The following is an 8,070-nucleotide window of genomic DNA, read 5'->3' on the forward strand; positions in this document are numbered from 1 at the left end:
AGACCCTCAACACCCCTGCAGTGGCTATTAATAACACTCAGAGCTCACAGTCGACTCGCTGCTTTCTAGGAGGAGAGAGAATCCATGGGCTTTGTCTCGACATCTGGAAGGAACTCAGCCCCTGTTTCATAATTGATTGTGATCATTGTGACCAGAGCAAATCATTGCAGCTGATGACCCAATTAGGCCATTCGATTTTGCCAATTGGATGTGTGAGCCGCTGCTGCTGCCAAATCCTGTGCCGTCCATAAAATTCAAACATGATAATATGATAATACAGTATGTTTTACTCTTAAAGCAAGAAAAGGCTTAGTGAAGGTTCAACACTGACATAATAGGAAAGCTAATTTAACTCAATAAATGTGTTTGTAATGCTATAATGCTAATAAAATGGAGGATAAATTGTCATAAAGGGCATTATTACCTATTAACTATTAACAACTATTACAAGGACCTGAATTAAAGGCGTTACTGTGTGGGTTTACAGTGTTTTATCCCTGGTTGAATAAGGAACAGACTCTTCCAGGAAGTCGTTTAGGATTTTTTCATATTGTTCAACTTTAGTACAACTGCAAATTTGTTGGCTGTGAAAGAAAATCTTTCTCCTTATTTTGCTTCATTGAACCTCCACTGAAACAGTTTCAATGTTTTCCTCTGTCCTCCTGTCCTGTGAAGGTTTGCCCAGCGGATTCACTAACACACTCTTTAATTTGCTGAGTAAACTTGAACAAACATTGTCAGCTTCTAAGGTCTGGTAGAGGACAGGTGAAGGATACTTCATACACTCAAACAACACACACCAAAGTCTGTTGAGTTATGGAGGAGACCTGGATCCGATTCAGAGGGAGAAAGAAAAACAACAATCTCAGGAGAAACTCAGAAAATCCATAACCTCCTTTAGTTCTCTCATTCATTTATTTATGTCACATGGCATTAGCATGACAAGCGCACACATCAATTGAAAGACACAATCATTGGTGTGTTTATTCTGAACTTGACCTGTACTTTTCAATTCCACAAAGGGCTGAGGAGTACAAGGATACATTCTTATGTTGATCTGCTTTGTTAATAGCACTGTTTATAAGACCAACCCCCGCTCTCCAGATGCTCTGTACAGTACTTCATCTGAATGTCATTCTGAAGGCCAAGTATTTCATTTTCCTGTGCAGCTGTGTCCAGGTTGAAAGAATGATTCAGATCTAGAGGCAGTGTCATTTACATCTTCATATATCTGGACCAAACAGGAAACACGTTTATAAATAGCAATAGGCTCAGCTGAGGTAAAGTCAGTAAAGATTCTGTCGAAGTCTGATGACATATTATGAATTTGCGTTGTCAAATGTGATGTGTCAAGTTCGTCTGTTTCTTTGGCATGATGCTGGGATTTTGAATGCACGGTTTCACAGTAGAGCAGAGTGGGACTTAAAAAGTAGACAAAGACCTGATTGATGTTGTTTTTCCGTTTCATTTCAGTTATATACTCAGTAGATCGTGCATGTCAGCTAGTCTTTAATGAACACTTAATTTAAAGAGCTACTGCTAATCTTCTTGGTGCACATATTCTGTATGTTTAGAAATCATGAGACATCACACCAATAATGTACCTTTACTGTGCTACTGCACATGTATGTAGATTAGCATATTTGTGCGCTTCACATTGGTTTTTCGTAATGAGAATGGAGGCCTTCCAGGGCTTCTTGTCATCTTCATTTGTGACACCGTGCAAAAAATCCTTTATCTCTTTCTCCCTTATGTGGCTTTGATGAAAAATCTGACAACTAAGCCACATCTAATCAACATGCGTCTCTTTGGCAATACTAGCTAAGAAATAATTATTTGTCCCATTCCTTGTGGAAATTCCTTACTGTTTTTAATCTACCAAAAAAGGAGCAAATGCTGAACTAGGCTGGGCTATACACTACCTTGCGAGGCTTTCCAAGCTTCGAGCTATGCGCTTGTGGCTGAACCACAGTGGTTCGGACCGTCAGCGTCCTATGAGAACTACTAGCAGCTACAGGCGTGGGTTTAGGTTTGATGAACAGCAAGATCAGCAACCATTTGTTCAAAAACAACAAGGCCAGCTCCTCATGAGAGGTTAGCATAGATGATGATATAGCATCAGTTATATCAGAACTGGCGAGTATATTTCATTAAAAGAAGAGTAAAGAATGGCACGGAGGGCATGTCCCAATAAAAAAAATCTTTTTCGCTCAACTGGGGTTGGTAAGAGTTTGATTTAGCAACAGACCCTGCTGGTAGTAGCACTGTCCGACTACTAATTTGATTGGTTGAAGTAGACATTGACAGACAGATGGATCTTCCAATTAGCAGCTGTTTTGATTTTGAGGTTTATGTGCTGAGAGTACGATGGCTAATTCTGTGCATTGTATTTTAAATGGTATATATGGTTAATTTCACATTTCTTTAGTGACAAACAAATTACACATACACAGAAAACCAGGAATTTGAGGAATCCAGGACAAACAGTGGCATGCTCCACTCTGCCTAACTTTATCCAGGTCAGTTCTGCCCCCCATCCATTTCATCCACTGTGAACAGTGACCTGTTCTTGTGATAGAGAAGGACACTGACTTTTTAGGGCAACAGCCAAAACGAAGCACCTTTCGATAAAATGTTCAGCATTTTCAATAAACATTTATTTTTCTCTAAGCTCAGTCAAACCTATTGCTCATCTTATATGTCTTGAGAGGAATCCTTTAATATTTGGAAAACAATAACATAAAGCCCAGGGAGGCTCCAGGTAAATGTCATAAAGTTCTTGTTGCAGTTCATATCACATAATCAAACCAACCCCAATTCCTCAAAATCCTTCATTCTAAAATGACCCATTTGTTTCAAGTTCATCATAGATAGGTAAAAATGTGTCATTGCAAGGTGATGAAAATGGTTGCGTGATATCAATCTTTAGCCCAGAGCTCCTGCTCCACATTTAGGGTAGTAGAGTGAATAAATGTGGATGGAAGTGTAGGTCAATAATAAAAACTATCGCAGTGCCTGTGGGATAAGGGGATATTATGATAGTTCCTTTTCTTAGACAGGGATTTTAGCTCACAGATATCACTTTGACAAGGTTTTATTGTAAAGTTTTAGAGTCCTTGTTTGGTGATGAACTTTTCTTATGGCTCATGAAGAGACCTCATTAATCACACCACAGGCCATTGAACGCAGTAAGATCAGCCTTCCATTCAGCATTATTTGAATCTTTCATAACTGAGTCTCGGCTCCCTAAACAAATTTAGTTTAAAGATATCTAGAGAGCAAACGCTTCTGAGAGATGGTCGAGGATATTCACCACAAATAACTCACACTTTGTTTTGTTAGATTTACCTTTCTTCAGATCACATCACTCCACAATCTTAATTCACGATTGACTACAATGGATAAGTGAATTGTTAATTAGTCCAACAGTAATTTCACAGCATACGAGCTCATTTTGGCTGACAACATGGGTGTTGTTTCTGCCAATTGACTAATGGAAAGTGTGATGCTATTCCTCTGGAGCATGGCTGCTTTCTTCCATCTGATTTTTTTTTGGGCTGTAATCATCACAGTTTTGTTTCCGTCTTGATTGAGAATTTTTTTCCTGGTGCATATTTCAGTTGCATGCAGTAACAAGCCTTCATCACGTTTTAACACTAAGAGAGACAGAGTTTAACATTTTTGATGGTGGTGAGAGCCAGAAAATTTATATTAACAGAAAATCAAAGTTCATCTCACAGCAAGAATATTCAGTATCTCACAATATTAACCCTTTAAAGCTGACCTTTTCTTTGCTGATCAGTTTTGCGTTCAGATGATCCTGTTAGCTATGTGCATGGTTTAGATGTGATGTTCATATGAAAACAACAATTGCAGCTCCTGAGGTTAGCGTAGATGCTGTTATAGAATTATAACTGAACCGGAGAGTCTTTCTTCATTGAATGAAGATGAAAGAATGGCACAAAAGGCTCTTATCTCGACTGGTAAGAGTTTAATTTACCAACTGGCTCTGCTGGTACTGCTCTACTATGTCATAAGGTTTGTTGATCTGATTGGTTGAATTTAGCCTGGGATGGGCAGTAATAGAAAGATGGTTCATCCAATCACCTGCAAAGTATTTTTTGAAAATGCCTGCCCTTTTCCAAACAGTTTCTCAGGGCCACTCTCCAGATGGGTTTTGGCACGTCAGGTTACAGAGCATTCTTACCAGCATGGAAGCAATTACCTCATTTTTCAGAAATACAAAATACAGTTACCCTCGGTGTGTCAGAGGTCCAAACTTACTAGTTTTCCATACTGAGCCAGAAGTTGAGCCAAATAATAGCTCTTTGTACCCTTTTCTAAGTGTGGGTGACCTGAAAAAAAATTGCCTTTGTTGAGCTGACAGTCGGCTCACCTTCTCTATTCGCTCTTCACACATGTAAGGCTTGAATTTTGTTTTAAAATGTCTCCCTACGGTATGTTTCTTTATCACAGTGATTGACTTCTTCAAATTAATTATGATAATAATTGAATTATGTGTTAAAGCCAGCTTTCATGCAGTACATTCCTTTTTTGGAGTTTTTAAAAAAAAATGTCTTTGCACTCGTTGATGTCTGATGTGACTTTATGACTAAACTTTGTCAGAGAGGCTAATAAAGCAAAGGTGAGAGGCCACTTATGGAATGGATGTGAAAGAAAGAAATGAGATAAAGCAGTGCAGCCAGTCTGGAAGGACAAAGAGACCGGGAAATTATTAGCCACGTCTGTGACTTGAATGACTGTCATCATTCAGTGAACAGAAAGAAGAGGCCGGAGAATGAGGGGGGAATTAAATTAATACATTATACAGTATAATGGTCTTTTTAAGTTTTGCAGAGTGCTGAACAGAAAGAAGCAGAAAGACACAAGTAAAAAAAAAAAAATGCAAAAAAAACAGGCCACTGAAGTCCTTATCAATTTTGAAGTCACTGAGATTTCCAGAGTAATTTTGTGTCCACTTTAGTTTTCCAAACAGGGATTTGAAAATCACTGTGCTCCATTATAGAAAATCTGATTTTACATATCATGAGCTCACCATCACTCAACCTTTCCATGACATTTCTTGATTGACTGTGCTCTGCTCTTCACTGTATTTGTCACCAGTGTCTGACTCATCTGAATTATTTTTTCTGTTTCGAGCTTCATCTGTTGAGTATCCTTCAGTGCTGCTCCCCGCACAGCAGTTTATTGAATCATTTCACATTTAGATTTAATCTCATCGGCTATGTTTGCAAAATTTCTATGTGCTCTTTGTGCACTTGCCAGTAGCCTCCGAGGAGACTTGTTTTACAGTGTTAGCAATAAGATATATTGAGTGTTAAATTGAAAAGTTAATCATGTTTAATGTATCATTGTGGGACCCAAATACCCACAATAAGGAAGAGGTTTAGTAAGATGGTAAAATAGGCACTGTAGACTCATGTTCCACCTTGCAAAATATCTGCCTCATCTAGCTGTTTAATACTGTCATAAACGGGGCAGTTAATGGTGACAATGAAAATATCTCCTCATTCATACACTCAACTGCAATCTCCATAAAAGTGAGAGTTTTGAGGTGACGACACCATGAAGATAATCACAGTATGGCAGACTTTGAACCCAGGAAAAACAGTCCCTATCCCAAAATAACATGACCTTTATTCCTGCCTCGAGCAGGAAGAAAGACTTCCCAGTGTCTTTGTCGGCTGTAGAGGCATCTCTCTGAGGAGCTCCACATTCCTAATCTCTGTGTGCCTCCTTTTCGGAAACTCTCAGATTTTGTTCCAAGCTGCTTCTCTCGCTTTTGCAGCGGCCCAATGATCTGGGCTATTTTACTCTGCACTGGCCTGGAGAATGGATTAATGTGGAGCATTTACAGCCTTTTCTGGCCCTTTTGGTATCTATTTATGTGAAGGGAATTGTTCACTTATTAACAATCTAGCTTGACTACAGTACTGTGGAAATTATGCCGACTGATGTCTTCTTTCAGAAATCACCACAGCTCCTCGTTTTATTGTTTTTTCTTTCATTACAAAGGATACAAAGCATAACAGTGTTTGTAGATTAGAGTGTTTGTTCATTGCATTGCTAGTCACAAGTGGGAGAGTACATGAAAAGCACCAATCTGACAAACACAGACATTAGTCCTCTTTCTTTGTCTTAATCTTTCTCTGACTCTCAGAAAGCACCAGAGAAAGAGGAGAAATGACACCAAATGCCAAAATAACTGAATCATGAAGCTTCAGTAACTGAGATAAATACCAAATTAAAATGCAACATATCCTAAAGTGTCTTGGCAGGTACATCTAACTGAAGGCCATAAAGACTGCATGCACAGCGGTTGCTTCTAGGACACAGTTTTCCAGTAAGATGCTGAAATGTCTCTCATTATCTCTGATGATAACTCAAATTTAGTTATTACTTTTAATAAGCGGCTGCTAAAGAGGAATCAGGAGCCGCAGCCTGTCACAGTCCAGCTTTTCATGTCCGGGACTAAGAAATGCAGACAGCGCCTCATTTGAAGCTTCTTGCTGGGCTCCAACTGTATTGTTATTGGAGCCATGGCAAATACTTGGATTAGTCTTTCTTTGTCGAGTGAATGCATGAAAGAAATGTATGATGTAGGAATTAAAACAACTGAAATCATTTGATAAGGTGTTTAAAACTCACACTGTGCATGATATTACATGTTTGTTACACTTCTAAAATTACATCCTTGTTAGCAGCTGTGGTAGGAGAGGTGACTTGTCATGCACCATCATTATTACATGGTTTAATTGCATTCATACAATTAAGTCTTGTTCACTCATAAATCCACCATGAGCCTCTGGGCGGGTGTGTTTCAAACCGGCAGAGTCAGCACTTCTATTAGCCTGTTGTAGGTGAGATTGATACTAAGGGCGGAAATTACTGGATGTGATGTTTCAGACGAGGGGTGCAGCCTCAGTGCAGATAGTGTGATTGTGTTTGTTTATGTGTGTGTGCTGTAGATAAGCATTTGCGTGATCATTGCAGAGAAAAGGAGAATGGTTCTAGGAAGGCAGATTTAAGTACTCTGTGTGTCTGAAAGGTCTTCGTGGCACAAAGAAGTTGACCAACTCTAACACAAGTTAATGTGTTAATGAGGACTTGTCTTTCTAACAATAGTCAACAGTTGATAATTCATGTTTTTGAATCTTAAGTTTTGTCTCATTCTCGTCGTGCCTCATGTTAAAGTTCATCTTTATTTACATGAGCTGTCATGTCAGTCATCCCAAACTTGTTTGACTTATATATATCTTTTGAAGTATATGTTGAGGATATACAATATGTAGATTGCTGGTCACCTTGGTAAAGCCATGAGATGCCAAATATGTGCATACTGGATCTAGAATAAATAAAGCAGAGTGTTCATCCTTCATCCATGTTTGTCCAAGGGAGCAAAAGCCACCGTCTGCAGCTCTGTCACTGTCCATCTATCCCCTCAATGACTTTATATTCACAACTACAGCGTGGAGCTGAAGGAATTTCCCAAGTACTCCGGAGCTAATGAAATATTTCTCATGTGAAGTTGTACTTCCGGTGTAAATGTCCATGTAGAAGCTTTTATGTCGATGCATGTAGTGGCGATGAAGATTGGCTTCCATGAAGTTGTTTACTCCCCACTCATGTATCCAGTTTGTTTGTTTTTCCCCTCATTGGATCGGGTGTTTGTTACGTGCTGTAATGTACCATGTTTAATAAATCATGTAACTTTTTAATGTCATTGCTGTTGGATCAAGATTTTTCACACATCAGGACATTGCTGTGCCCCCTCTGTCTGACTGAATTAGGTTATTGTGCTGATTTAATTTCCAGAGGGAACCACTCTGGTGGTAGGAAACATCATTTGCTAATTAACAAGAATGTCTCCTGGCGTTTTAAAGAAAATGACAGTGCTCCCAGAGGCTTGTTGAAACGGAAGTTCTGATAGAAAGCACGACTGTAAACAGGAGTAATCTGCAGAAACAAGTCAGAAACTGATTGAATTCTCCAACAAGTTTAAAAGTAGCAAAGTGATCTAAATGTGCGCTCAGTCAACTTCTGTATTGT

General features: G+C 39.0%; 1 protein-coding gene across 5 annotated transcripts in view; it reads left to right on the top strand.

The window, feature by feature from the left end:
* Positions 1–8,070, top strand: part of mrtfbb (myocardin related transcription factor Bb) — a 68,341-nt gene that overhangs the window by 6,711 nt on the left and 53,560 nt on the right. The gene's annotated exons all lie outside the window — the stretch shown is intronic.

The sequence above is a fragment of the Pagrus pagrus genome, assembly GCF_965226575.1.
Source record: "Pagrus pagrus genome assembly, chromosome: 13".
Lineage (NCBI taxonomy): Eukaryota > Metazoa > Chordata > Actinopteri > Spariformes > Sparidae > Pagrus > Pagrus pagrus.